Source organism: Diadema antillarum, unplaced genomic scaffold (genome assembly GCF_040938485.1).
Source record: "Diadema antillarum isolate AM-2024a unplaced genomic scaffold, OU_Dant_1.0 seq00000169_RagTag, whole genome shotgun sequence".
NCBI lineage: Eukaryota > Metazoa > Echinodermata > Echinoidea > Diadematoida > Diadematidae > Diadema > Diadema antillarum.
Genome location: NW_027271238.1, coordinates 754328 through 769825, shown reverse-complemented (window position 1 = coordinate 769825; position 15498 = coordinate 754328). Strand labels below are relative to the sequence as shown.

General features: G+C 40.2%; 1 protein-coding gene across 1 annotated transcript in view; it reads right to left on the bottom strand.

Moving 5' to 3' along the window:
• Nucleotides 1-14066, bottom strand: part of LOC139728212 (uncharacterized) — a 58054-nt gene extending 43988 nt beyond the window's left edge. Inside the window, exon 1 of the mRNA XM_071639177.1 lies at nt 13939-14066. The gene's annotated coding sequence lies outside the window, so the exon portion shown is untranslated. The remainder of the gene's footprint in view (nt 1-13938) is intronic.
• Nucleotides 14067-15498: the final 1432 nt, after the last annotated feature.

The following is a 15498-nucleotide window of genomic DNA, read 5'->3' as shown; positions in this document are numbered from 1 at the left end:
CACGATCGCCGTTCTGTGAGTAGATAAACGCAATGCTGTTTTGAAACGCGTTTATATCTCAAGGTCAAATCCCAGCTGTTTCCTGTTGTGCTCTCTACCCATTATTTGTGTGTGACTGAGGAGGCATGTTTGGTGGTATGCATTTGACTTTTACTTCCCAGGTCAAACGGCGCAAAGCAGCTGCGCAGTGACACCACTCGAATCGCAATTGTATGATGATTAGATAAACGCGGCTCCCCGAGAATTGCATTTCAAACCACGTTTGCAAACACCGTTCCAAACGCGTTTTGAAACGCGATTCTCTCTCTCAAGTTTAGATAAATGCAGTCCGAGATAGAGTAGAGTAGGTGAACAACAAGGGCATATTGAGCTGTGTGATTGTCCCTGCTACTATGGCATCAATACTCGTATGAAAACGGCTGGAATCAGTGGAATATCCCTTCATGCAAGAAGAAGGTAAAAAGAGAGAGGTCACCTTCTCAGTTTGCTGCATCCAAAGGTTCATGTAAATAATGGTCTCTATTATCACAAAGTCAAATGATGCTAGCTTAATATAGACCAATGCTTTGGGCTATTGTGAGATTTCAGATCGCATGCTCAGTAATGAACTACATACATTTCATTCGCTTTTTTCAACTGTGCTTATAGATACTGGTAAAATCAGTTTTTCTATATCTCAATTTGTAGCTCTTTACTGGTCAAGTAGGTCCCAAACACACCTCCACCACATCGTACCTGTATTCTTCTTTACCTTTCATAGAAACATGCTTAAGGTTATAAATGCAGTTGATAAACTGGCCCCTTTTCATCAACACTTACTGAGATGCAAATGTCTTCAAAGTGTATATCCATCCAACGAGGAGCCACCAGGAATTATGACGTCATGTTAGAAAATGATGCTGTTCCAGGTCTACAATAGAGAGGAGAGCTGTTCATCCAACGTGGTCAGCATGTCACAATGCAGGACATTAGAAGTGGCTTGTTTGACCCATCTCTAATTTAAGACATCTGCGGCATGTCTCCCTCAGCTGCATCAACCACATTCACAGGTCATATGGCTGATCTTGTGTGGTATCATTAGCCCATCGTAGGAGCGGACTATTATAGATCTAGGGGCACTGGAAGAGATAGTGTCGTTGATAATGGGAGGGTCAAGGTACAGCAAAACTGCTATACAGAGTTACCTGTCGGGATGTGGGCGAGGGTGATAGATCTCAAAATGGGATTACTCTGAACACCATTCACAATACACTAAATCATGGATTTGTAATCACTGGAGAACACAACTGGACCAGGTTCATGATAAAGACTAAAGTAGTACTACTAGTATCCCAATATGGGACAGATGCCAAATGGTCGACAGTGGCACTGTCATCCTTCAAAGCATCCCAATGATCAATCAAATAATAAATATGATATTAGACGGATATTATTTTCTACTGATGGCTGCCATGGCCCACAGTCAAGAGGTCTCCAAACCACATACCTTGTAACTTCACCAGTATTTTCTAGAAGATGCACTCTTCTAGGAGCTCATGCTTGAATGAGAGTTAAATAAAGAACAGCATATACTGCCCACATGTACCCATGACCTCCGCATAAATTACAGCACTTCCTCACACACGAATGGCACTTTTTGTCAGCAGCTGTTTGTGGAATACCAAGGTCACTCTGAATGCAAAATACAGACATTCTGGATGACCCTGAAAGAGTGAATGCAAGATCCATGGGCCCATTCACATGGCCAAATCCTCTTTTCGCTCTTGTTACACCAGCAGAAAACCAGGGTGACTTTGCTTGGCACTCTAAAAATTCCAGGTTTCTTCAGGAAATCATTTATGCTGCCAATGTTAGTTATGCCCCACTCATATTGTGCGACAAAAAGTGCAGCTCTTCTGGATTAAGGAGATTTGCCAAGGACAGATCATTTCCATCTGTGCTAAGACCACTGTGAAAAACAACTACGAACAATTCAACTCATAAAAACAAACAAACAAGGCTAATGAACCTGACCCTGGATCAGAGGCTTGAAGACAAGGAAGTACTATAAAACACGATATATACGTCAAGAAATTTGGCGAATCGCAGCCAATGGCCTTTTTTGCAGCATGTACGTTGTAAAGTGTAGACAAGAACTTTCATGTGCATTTTAATTTCCAAATCTTGGCTCTCGCAAAATTTGCAAAATTAAAATGCACGCGAACATTCCTCATTTTACAGTATGATCGTGATGTTGGTACTGCAGAGAGAGCAAGAGTTAGGGGCCTACTGCTTGATTTAAGGGAAACTACAAATCATATCTGCCACCAGGCTGGTCAAAAATTTAGATGCCATACACTACTACAATGTATATGCATTTGGGGAAATAAATATAAAATTATAACTTTAAAATCTCTGTCTTTTATCAAGAGGTATGGCAGAAAAAAAAGAAAGAAATAGAAATTAAATAAAAAAATCAGTCATGGCTCAGCAAGGTTCATAGTCAAGACCTAAGTGGTTTTATCAGTCAATCTATCATCAACAATATACATTCATTATCATGCATTAAAACCTCCAAAATCAAAATCATACTAGGCTTTGGTATCCTCATTCCCTTTGTGCTCTTTTATAGTTCCATCTGTTCAAAACTGTCTGTAGCTGTGATGTCTTCAATACCACATTAAAGCTACAGTCCATTTCTCATACCAGCAAAAAAAAAAAATTCTTGGACTTAAGCTAATAAAGTGTGGCTGTCTTTTAGTCACTGATGCCGAAGAAAGAAAAATCTATTGTGAATCTCCCACATGGCCCACCATTTATTCTACACCACGTGAGACACTCTTGTCCAATACAGAAAAAGAGCTTGGCACCAGTCACCCTTACAGTCTACTGTATGACCCCTTTCTTCCCGGCACCCTGGACAGTGAACTATGGCATGGTTGAGTCCATGTGTGGTGCTGAGAGAGTGGCCACGGTGTGTTTTGAGGTCATAGTTCATGCCTCAGTGGGACTAAAGAGGGTACCGTATCTATTTGCAGTATAAGCAAAGAAACAGCCTGCAAATTCTAATTAGTCAGTCATTTTAAAGACCATACACACTAAATCTTACATTCTCATCTTCTTCTCCCTCTCTTTCGTTCTTACTATCTTTCTCTCCGTTTCCGTTCTTATCTTGCCTGATGACTCAAACCACAATTCCAGATACTTGCCAGAACAGTCACACCGACATTCTTGCTGAACTGCTGCCGTCTTAAAGGTAGCGCTCCGAACAATAAAAAGTTATGGCCGAAGGTAAGCTAGGAATAATCACATCTTCCTGTAAGATACAGCACGCACAAAACGTACAAAGATATGGGACAAGTTGAACGACTATTGCAGGATAGCTAACTCAGTCCTGAGACATTTTGACAGTAAGCATTTAGATGACAACAATGTCCTCATAAAAACTGGAGCAATTAATCGACGATGCATACATCAACATCTCATACAATTTGGTAAGTGCTCTCCACAGCTGACATTCCTACGTGTACATTCTACAGTGTGTGTTGGGTCAGAACACTCTCGTATGAATATCTACAGCATGGATGCTATCATATTGATTCCTATGAGAATAAAACACTCCCTAGATACACATCTCTAAGCTCGGGCTACCAATCAGACATAGGCAGTGTGAGCAATGTATTGAACAGACTTGTCTGCAAGTCTAACTTATGAACAGGGTAGATGGCACAGATACCAGTAATCTAAAAATCTTTCTCTTTCTTATTCAACGTTACGGCTCTACTTGCAATTTACATCAGGGGCCTAATTCTAATAGACCTTGCATTATACCATTATGATATAAATCCCCTCCTCATAAAGAAGTACAAGTTGTACAACCAGTCAGTTTGTGTAGAGCTGTTGCCATGGTAACTGCACTTCTTCCCTGCTGCTTTCCTTCTACTGAAAAAAACTTGCATCTAGACGTGCAATTTTGTGTGAAGATTCATGTATACTATACAATAATTTCTAGACTGAAATTCACATTAATTTGCCCTCTTTCAAGATTACTTATTAATACTGTAATAGTACATATTCATACCTAAATTCTAAAAAAGAGCTCATTTCAGAGCTAATTTCTACCACTAACATGCTGAAAATCGTTCATATTTCCCAATGATAAAGAAGTTCGTAGTGTCTGTCTGAGAGTTTACCTATTCATGCAGCAGCTTACTGCACACTGCGCCTCCAGCGCACGCTCAGTGCACGTACACACAACTACAATGTATTATGCACAGCTTGAACTCTCAAGTTGGCCCTAGTTGTCGATGATAATCCTTCACAAAATTTTTTTTTAAAGTATCCTGAATTCCTGGATCCAGACGATTATCTGGATCACTACTAAAATTTAATCACTTGTTCCTTATGCAGGGCTCCACACTAACTTTGACTTTTGGTGGCCCAAAGGCAAACATCCGATCAGGCCGCCAAATTCTTCATTTCTGAAATTTTGGTGGCCCGACGTGCGTTTTTGGTGGCCCTGGGCCACCGGGCCACCGGGCCGCCGTTAGTGTCGAGCCCTACCTTATGTCATCATCAACTTTTCCTGTAAGTTTCATCCAAATCCATTCACCCAAATCCATTCACAGCTTTTTGAGTTATTTTGCAAACAGACAGATCAACAGGCAAACAAACCAACCAACCAATGACAACAAAAACAACCTTTTGGCAGAGCTAAGTATTCTCTAATTCTAACAATTTTTTTTCGGGGGGTGGGGGGGAGTCTCCTCAGAAACATAACTAGACTGAGCAGGCATACAGACAAACACGTACACACACACATACATATATGCACACACAGAGGGACCCACAGCGATTTCCTACGTGCTTTATGACGTAAAGTGCAACCACCTTTAAGACCTGGAATCCCCATCCCTCTCTCTCCTTCGCTATCTCACCCATTCATCCACTTTCTCCCATACCTTTTGTTCACACTCTCTATAGAAAAAACAGGAAATGGCTACACAAAAAAAAAACATTCCCTTGAGAAATTCTCCAGCCAAGTCTCACAGCCATTAACCCCTTTAACCTTACCTTCTACCTGCATCTGTGTGAGGGCTTGGGACTCCAATCATTGGCAGCATCCACAGGAGGAAGCAGCCACTTTTCTCTACAAAAGAATATCTATGCAATGAGGCACAGAGCAATATTCACCATCTTCTCCACACGAAACTCATCTTATCTGGCCAAGCACGAAAATAACCACTTTTACACTATGTCAAACATCAGAATTATTCTGTGTTACACTCTAAACCCAGCCTAATGTACATGACTTTACTTGGGGTTTTTTGTTTTTTGGTGGTGGCTTTTTTTTCTTTTCTTTTTTTCTTTTCTTTTTTTTTCTTTTTTTCTTTTTCTTTCTTTTTTCTTTTCTTTTTTTTTTTTTTTTTTTTTTTTTTTTTTGGGGGGGGGGGGGTCAGTGCACTCATCATCTCAACTCTAGTTTGAGTTTGGAATATGTACTCCCTTGTCATCTGATCTGTGCTGTCTCCTTCATTTCCTGGGTCTTAAAATGCCAGACAATCTAATTTGCTCTGATTGCATACAATTTCATGACATTTCCTTTACAATGTTGCCATGTCTGCAAAGCTCACATAATGAAAAGGCAAACGGGAGGAAAATTTTGAGAAAAAAAGGAGGGAATATGAGATGGTTCCTTGTGTAATCAACTCTTCTGAAAATTAAGTACAATAAAAAAAATACTGATTTGAACATAAGTTTAAGAGGCCTGCTAAATAGCTGCTCATATCATTCCAATTTAGCAATGAAGACAGATAATAACTCAGCCTGCTTTTATATAGAAAGAGAGCAGATGGTTCATCAACCTTTTCAAACAGAAACTATACACCTCATCTTGATGTACACTGTATTACCACACTACTACAACTACACTGCTGCTTTAATGTTTACAAGCATTTTACAAATTTCTTCTTTTTTTATATTTCCAATAATGCTTGACGCATCTCCCCTACAAAATAATAGCACCTACAAATTTGTAGTGTGATTCGCTCCTACAGGACGCTATGTGACTTCCTCTTCTGCTAGTCCTTGCAGAAATTTAAGCAAGGAAATTTAGAGACAGAGAGATCAATGAAAATATCTGTAACATTTCATGAACAGGCTTGCCCACACAGAAAAAAAGGTTCCATGACTTTGTTCAGTGCCATTTAGGAGCGTCAAACATTGTCAAGGGACAAGCCAGATTCAGTTGATTCATGAAAGAATGGGCTGACGCCGAGTGATTTGTTAGTCATTCACTGCATCCAGGGACCCCATCGTGCCAAATTTCCCTGCCAGGGGCTAACTGAGCATCATTCATGTCCACTACCAAGGTGAAAGGTTTCCCCTTATGCATCTACACCTAGACACTTGAGTGCCCTGCCAATGTTAGGGGATGCATTTGGAAGCAGCCAGTATGGCCACACAGGTAGAAGTAAGATTATTCATTAAAGACATTTCATGGGCCAACATCAAAATACCAACACAAAAATCTCTATATGAGATACTTTGTTCTATGAAGAGGCTGCAATGTTAAGCAACTGGATGTCATATTATTTGCATGCTTCATCTGTACAACTAAATCTACATGTACCTTAATCCAGTAACATCTAATATGATAACCCAAATCAATTGCCTTAAGTGTAGAAAGCTCAAGAAACTTTACAATTTCTCTCTCTTGCACTTACAAAAATGTTCCAATTAAATGCATACTGTTTGAATTTTGAAGGCCAGTCACAGCGAAAGTTTCCCTGAAAAGCCTTAGTCTGTGCTGCAAAGCTGTGAAGCAGCACACAAGTTTCTGCTTCCAATTCTTCACACACTGCACTCATGCAAGTGGGCCTGTGAAAAAGAGACTAGAACACAATGTGACCCTGCCACGAACTCATTCATTTATAACCACGTGGTGCAGGCAAGTTGCCGAAAATACTTGGCCCGCTGCTGCTCACAGGAAGCCCACGCTCTCCATCAAATTCTACAGAATATGAAGACCTGTTTGTCCGTTGCGCCGGCGAGCTGACGATGACTCAAAGACCACAGATGATGCACAAGGGCGAATGTCTTCCCCTGTTAGGAAAGAGCCAAGGAGTGCAAGGGGGGAAGGGAGGGGGGGCCAACCCTATAATTGACTTTACACGGGGAGTGGTTGGGGTGACTGAGTGAGCACACTGCGCAGTGGCCACGTGGTCATACTAGAGTACAATGTAAGAACAGAGATTTATAACATTACATGTGCATGAGGACTTGAAGAATACAGGCACACTTTGTACAATACGTACTTCAGAAGGCCATGGGCAACAATGCACCCTCCATACACCCTGTGTAAGCGATAGCACACACAACATACATTGTATTTCCATTTCACAAATGTGAAATCCTCCACAAGCTCAATTTAACAACTTCCACTTTGTAATTGTAACACCCACAACCTTTGTCTTATTGTCCCATTTTCAGATCAGGGGAACAATACCCAGGCACTAGGAATTACTGTGATCCATTATATTGAAGTCCCTCCCAGCATACAAAAAAAAAAAAAAAAATGAAGGAAAACTGGCAGCTAAGCTTGGAATTGAAAAAAAAAAAAAAAATCATATTTTCATTGTCTCAATCATAATAAATTTACACAAGTTAATCCACTATCACAGCTTTGGCAGATCTGGCCAACTCTGCATAAATCTTAAGTATCTAATGATAATCTCCTCTTTTATGTTATAGTGGGTAAGTAGATAAAACAAGATTTGCTCAGTGCATGGCTGGATAACCTCTGACCTTACACGTCCAAATCTCAGGAGGATGCAGCGATACTTCAACAATTTCATTGGTTGGTAGAAGAAGGGAGGGACGGGGTTTGAATACCAGAGTATTTCTTTTGTCATAGTTTCCTCTGTACCTGGAAGCATGAGGCAAAGATAGTGTCAAAATGGGCAGGAAATGCCTTGTTTTCTCAGGATGTGCCTAGAACTTGACTAAGACAATTATCCTTCCTGGCTCTCCGACTTCTGCAAAGAGAAAAGTACACAAAAAGAGACGCAGCACTTGCCTACAGACAACTGTTTCAATAAAGAGCTTCGCCACAGTTTCCACTTCACACTCGGTTATCTTGCGCATATCTATGTGTGAGCCAGTTGGTGATGGAACCTATTTCCACCAGTTCCCCCATTAAAGACAGAGTTACCATATAAGGGCGTACATTTTTTTAACCTCTTCAGAATTCATGTTTGATTCATCAACATGTGCAGACCGACATTAAGGCGCAATGTATTACTATTGCATCATCATTCAGATGATTAGTGTGCAGTTTTAAAGTTCATCTACAGAGCTGATTCCGGTAATGCTGCAATTCAAAGGAGACATCTGAATATAATCATAAAACTAACTGTGTTTCAGTAAATCATGTCAAAATCTGATAGTTTTAATCACCCATGCTTGCATTTTATATAATGCATTTATGTGATTTTTATGTTTTGTTTACCTGATGGTCTACTTTGTAACTGAACAGAGCAAGATATATAGCTATTAAATTTCCAACAGGTCTTTGGCTTTAAAAAAAAAAAACACTTTTGCACTAAGTATGCAGATTTCAAAGACTGCAAGGCCATTAGCTCTTATTGCCCACTGACTTTATACTGCAAATACTTTTAAAAAAATAAAAATAAAAGAGCTAGCTCACACAATCAGTTTCATCTTCACATAAAACACAAAATATAAAGACATGATGACATATTTCGTAGTTTATCCTAGCTTTTCAGTTTGTTAAGTGATTGTGATTCAATTAAAAGCCCACAATATCTAGCATCAACTAGAAATTATCAAATGCTACTGGCTGCCTACAAAAAGTTCTAGTGACTGCACATGCTCGACTGTTTCTATGTTACCATGCATGTGAAATAGTCAATGTACAGTACACATTACAATATGACTTTTATCCTCTTTCTGTTTTTCTTTTTCTTTTCTTTTTTACAGCTTGATTTAGTCCTGTACTTATCCTTTAATAGCAGCTGACTTCTACTGGCCACACACATGTGAACAGTTACTGATAACACACACCTTTAACCATGAGAGAGTGCCTTCTTCTTCCAACAACTACATGTACAACAGTACCATGACATTTCTCAATATAGGAAAGAAGATGGGGAAAAGGACTCAACTTCACTTGTCATTGTAACATACATTGTACTGTACATCACAACAACATCAAAACTGCTGGAAGGAGTCTACAGGATCATAACTTTGAATGTCGTTTACTTTGCCCTTGTGTACACTTTTTCATATCAAGTACCATTCCGGAGACATGTTGCAAATCATGTAACAGAGTTGAACATCAGTCAGGAAAGGGATTCTATAAGCTACAATATCAGAACACAATCAATGACAGACACTAATATCACAAATAAACTAATTTCATTCAACAACTACTTACTTCACCTTCTTTTCTAATAAAGCACTTTTTGTCATGCTGACTTCTGCCAACATTCATATCCCTTTAATACATGTGATAGAAATGTTCACTATATTTTTGTACAAGTCAGCCTTCTTCATTTCTTTCTCATTTCATTCAAGGGGCTATTCACATCAGAAATAAAAGAGGGGCTACAATTTGTATGTAATGGACCCTCTGAAACATATTGTTCTGTAGCACAATCATGCCCAAGTCACGCAAATGAAAATCCCTTTTGACCAGCCAATCACACAGTACATCAGTAACACAGAAGAATGAGTAACATTGCATGCTTTCACATTCCCAATCCAAGTAATCTGCATTATCATCACACCAAGCTTCCTGTGACCTTGTTTGATAGAGTTGTTCTATTATGGACTGTTGTACATATGTACAATTTGGATGATGATGATGATGACGATGATGATGATGATGATGATGATGATGATGATGATGATGATGATGATACTTACTACAGCTGGTAGGCAAGTTTGACACAGCACTTATCTATGTGGTAGAATTAAAGGAAACCAAAACCCAAATATAAATTGGATTGAGTGAAAGCAGCATCATTAGTGGAATACATCATTCGAAGTATGAGGAAAATTGGACAGTCGATTCAAAAGAGCTCTATGAATATTTAAGTTTCAGTGCAGTCATTGCTGGATATTTAAGGAGATTTACTACAGTTCATGACATAATTGCGGATCATGATATAAAGAAAATATTATGGAGAATTGCACAAAATTTAATTCTTCATGGAAAGTATGCATTCCATCAACATGCTACTGACACATGTTTATTAGGGGTGAGCCTATATTATTCCCTCTGCTTTCTGAAAGAGGTGAGCGAAGTGCTCTTTCATAATGCTAGAAAAGTGAAATATGTTAATTTTTTATGTTCTATAGTAGTAGTCTCCATGTCATGCAATGATGGCAGTGAAAGTTTAAAAATTCATAACTTTTGAACAGAATGTCCAGTTTTCTTCAAACTATCACTGATGAGTTCAAGTAATACTGTTGCTTTCACTCAATCCACATTTATAGTTTCATGGTTTCCTTTAACCATCATTAAACCAGCAATGCAAAGAATTGATCATGTAGACCATTAACTTGTGACATCTCAACAAATAGTCATCAGAAATGCATCCTCAAAATTACAGGCCTGTGTTGCAACCACACCCTTCAACAAAGTATTTTTTAGTACGATCATGAAATTAGAACTGACAAACCCAGCATAAATGCCCATGGGCCTCACTTGAAAGCTCAAAACTTGCACAAATAAACACATTTTTGTGACAAGATGGGAAAAGCAGACAGAAAAGAAAATGAGAATGAAGTAGAAACCATTATGAGAAACAGATTTTTGTCTAGAATGTACAAAAAAAAAAATGAAGTTACATATTATTTTGTAATGGTGGTAGATCTGTAGAGCTTATGTCATGTACACAGTGTAGATCTACAACATTTGTACACTGCATGTAGATGTGACTGTATCCAGCTGGTCAAAGCACTTAGACTATGGATAGGACTTACAGTCGCATGTGCATGGCTTTTCCAGCCACTCAGGTTGTAATTAGGACACACATAATTCTAGTAGGGTGTCTGATCGCGCACTGCCAACCTTCGGACAAAACGCGCCCCTATCTTACAACACGCAAGCCCCATAGAACACAATGGAGTCGCGCGCCTACGCTGTTTTGACCCCGCGTTTTGTGCTAAAAAATCGCATTTATTGCAAAATCCCCGGTCCATGCCGCTATCGAATCCTAACAAATTTGGTATCATATGAAAGAGGAAGTTTTGCTCCATAATCTATCAAAGCGCTGGTACATGACTCCGACGATAAATTGGTGTAAATGTCGTTAGAATCACACCTATCTCGATATCTCGGCGTCTGCTTCGCCACTTGTACCAGCGTGTGGCATGCGAGTAGTTTAGGATGTGCTGAATCCGATGGTGAGGTCGGTTTTTCGCTAGCTCCACGTCTTGGACCGGGGATATTGCCTAGAAGATACCCCTTGCAATAACTTTTTGATCTCAGCGAACGTGTTAGGCGTGGCTTCGTATGCAACAACCATAGTAACGTCCGAGCAAATACGCTCATACATATGTAAATCTACACGCATTCGCTGCCACATGGCGCGCATGCAGCTAGCTCGCGCGCTGTGTATGTATACCACCTCACGGACCTACGTACACGTGTAGGTCAGCAGTGTGTCTACCGTCGCAAGGTAGCTACGTAGCTACATACAATGTAGTTCGCTAGATCGCTGTGTGTGTGTCTACTTTCGAGTACGTGCGCACACCCGTGCCACTGAAAACAGAATGAGCTACATGTAGCTAGCTGTCACGTCGCTTCGCTTGCGATAGTTCTACAGCACTGAGTTCTATGGGGTTACGATTGCCTAGCATTCACAATGTGCATGTACACATGTATGTAACACGCTCACCTGGCGCATCAGTCTCAACGTAGTCAAAGTACATGTGCTATTACTGGATTGATAATGATCATAACAGGCCTACAATGTATGAGTTAGCAATCCAAACGAATGACCATGTAGAGTCATATTTATTTTTTTAATACTTCAATAGAAAAGTGCACTAACGATGCACGAGTTACAGTCTTTCTCGCGATCTTATGCAGCACAACAGATAGGCCTAGGCTACACAACGCACCATATCAGGCAAGTCAATTGCGAAGCGGTACCGCGGTGGAAGGTAGGTACAAATACCGATTTTTACGACTGAGCTTCCAATCGACAAAAAAGGGCAAGCAACGATTTTGGAAGCTATACTCTTCAGCCACGAATGGTGGTAAAGTGGCATTCATGGCTAAATAGCCATATAACATTTTCACATGAACTGCCATAGATCTCGACAGCATCGACGTGTTACGTAGTCGTCGCATTCAGTAGCCAGCTGTGTACTGTGTACGTGTGTACACACGTACGTACGTAGTGTAGCGCATCGCGTGTGTGTTCAGTGTGTAGGTACTAGGTATGCACGCTCGCTAGCTCGTCCGCCGATGTTGGCTGGGCCGGAATGCATGCGCTACGTATTCATTCACAACGCTGAGCGCTGTATACGTACGCACAACATGTATTATGACGACACGAGGGGGAGTGGCTTCTGCGCTGGTTACGCGTTTTAGCAATCCGCTGTACGCTCATTAACCGGTCGCTGGCGATCTGCACGCGAATGCCACTTATCGGCCTTGTTTGCAAACATGATTTGGACATATTTTCGTGCGTGCTCGTCAAAAAAAAGTTGTAATATTGCAGTGATTTGAAAGCTGAATTTCTCGAGATAGAATAATTATTTTGCCATGAAATTTGAAATATATGCTAATGACATATTTTTCTTTCATATGAAATAGTTTATAACCCACCTTTTATAGAATTTCACAAGTTGCAAAAATGCTACAGACACCCTAATTCTAGTGTTGAATAGGGTCTGCACTGTCTTTTTAAAAAAAAAAGTGAACCATAGTTCAGTCATGAAAATCATCAAGCGCTAACTGTATGATCTGATTTGTCACTCAAGCCATTCTTCTCAGTTCTAATGAGTAATGTAATAATTGGCAACAATAGTCAATATTTTCACCAACAAAATGTGACTCCTCACTGAAAAGTTCAGTGATCACTGTGACACTGCATAAAAATAATTTGACCATAACAATTTAACATAACGCCGTTCAAAGTTCGGCAGTCCAAAATTTGACCAAGCATAATTAACAGTAAACCCATGGAAATGTTATTGCATGTACAGTTGTATAATCAAATTTTGGCACACGAGGTCGAACCTTAGACGCTAAGTTAAGTGCAGTTTTCTGTTTTCTTTCTTTCTCTCTCCAGTTACAAAGGTGTAGCTCAGTGTAATACTACTGTAGCAGTAAGGTTATACTATGGCTATACATGCTCTGCTACTCCAACCAACGTTACTATCAATTGTTAGACATAATTAGCATGCATGGCATACCATAGCAGGCGTTTTGAAATAATTTCCCAAAATTTGTGGCACAGCAAGATTATCGAGCAAAGTCAACACACAGACAATGCAATAATGCCAATGGCAATCATAAATGCATGGCAATGCTGGATGGCGCAATCACCGACACTGAATTCATCTGCTTTCCTTTGCTTTGGCACTAACATCATCAAATTTAGGAGACTTTGGATGTCATCTACATGGAATTACATCTTGGAACTATTTTGCTAAATGTTACATCGATAGACTCCCGAAATTGTAGTCCCGCCTGGTAACCCACTCGCGTCTAACTCGATCGCCGGAGTATAATATCGTGCGCGTTGCGCCTCCACGATTTTCGTAGCTCCATGGTTTTAGTCGGTCGAGACTGCAATCTGAAGCATCTCGAACAGCGGGCAAAGCGTCATCTTCTACCTCGTTTATCACCTCATATTCGACGCTAACAGCAATCTAATAATCCATCAATTCTTCGCACATATTCACAACCACACTTACCTTCATGCAGTTACAGATAAAGATGTTTGATTGATATACTTTTTTTGGTCCAAATTGAGTACAATCCTTCTCCACGTGGTTTCACAACCAACACGAAATCAACCTTGACACGGGACGAAAAATCTTTTACGCAGAAAACTCGGCGATGCAAGAGCTGGATATGGATATAAACGCACCGCAGGGCCTGATATATCTGCTTCCGTTTATTCATGCTAAATTTCTGGCAGTGCTAAGTGCACGGCGTCGCTCTCTCCCTCCCTCTCGAACTCAAGAATTGTACGATGAACATGATGAATGTCGATTATGAATCTGAAAAAAAAAACTATAATGTTAGGTTTTCTTGATTACGCCAAGGTTTCAAAAGAATGGAATTTACAGAGGATCAAAGTGTTTGTAAATCAAACCATGGAGGTAGCATCTTTTCTACCTCCATGCAAGCCCCTGGGAGCCGGGGGTGCTGGGGGTGCTGCAGCACCCCTGACTTTTTGAGCAGGGGGGCATAGCACCCCTGTGAAAAATAACAGTTGGGGGTGCTTCTGCACTCCCATTGTTTATCTTTTTTACAGGGAAAATTGCTTGTTTTTTGATAGAAAATTGTCCAAATATCCCAACCAAAGTGTGCATCAGATTGCTGAATTTCACTTCTGAAAATGCGAAATCTCCATAGCGTGGGAGGGGTATCCCCCTCCCACACAGAACAAGCTTATAAGTGCAGACAGCACTATAATAAAACATCTCCATTGTCCCTGGATATTTTACTTTTCCTACTTTTCTATTGATCTTTTTTAAATATGCTACCTGAAGAGCTTACTAGATTGCTGAATTTCAATTCTAAAAACGCAGAAGTTTCCTCAGTAATGGGGACTTTTCCCCCTTCAGAGGAGCGTCGATGGAGGGGGCAGCATATCATTTTGTCCCCCCCCCCCCCGTAATTTCCAAGATGTGGATTTTTTTATTCGACACTGTCCCAATCTTTCACAGAGTGTGCACCAGTCAATTCTGAAATGCAAAATTTCCCTCGTAATGGAGGGAAATTATACCCCCTCTCACGATATTTTCCTTTGTATTCTAGAGTAATGTAAAAGCTTCCTCGTATGCAGGGGTGCTGGGCAGTTGTCATGATAATTCATCCACACCCCCCCCCCCCCTTCCCGATGATTTTCGGGATGTCGGAGATTTTCTTGTGTGTGTGTGTTTAGTTTAGTTTTGTTTTGTTTTTGATGGAAAACTGTCCAAATATTTTACTGAAACTGTGCAAGGTATTTTTGCCGTTCAATTCTGAATATTATAATGGGTTTATACCCCCTTCCACATCCTCCCCCTTTGGTCCTTTCCCGTAAGATTGACATATTATCTCCGAATGATTCCTTCATCAAAAGGTCTGTCATTTCAGTTCAAAAAATGCAAAAGTACCCTCGTGTGGGAATATAATATCCTCCTAGCTCCTTTTGTTTAGGCCCTAACCATTTCCCCGCTTTGTATAGTTCCCCCTCCATAGACGTACATGTAGTAATGTACTACACTTTGTGGATTGATAATTTCACAAATTCCACCAAAATG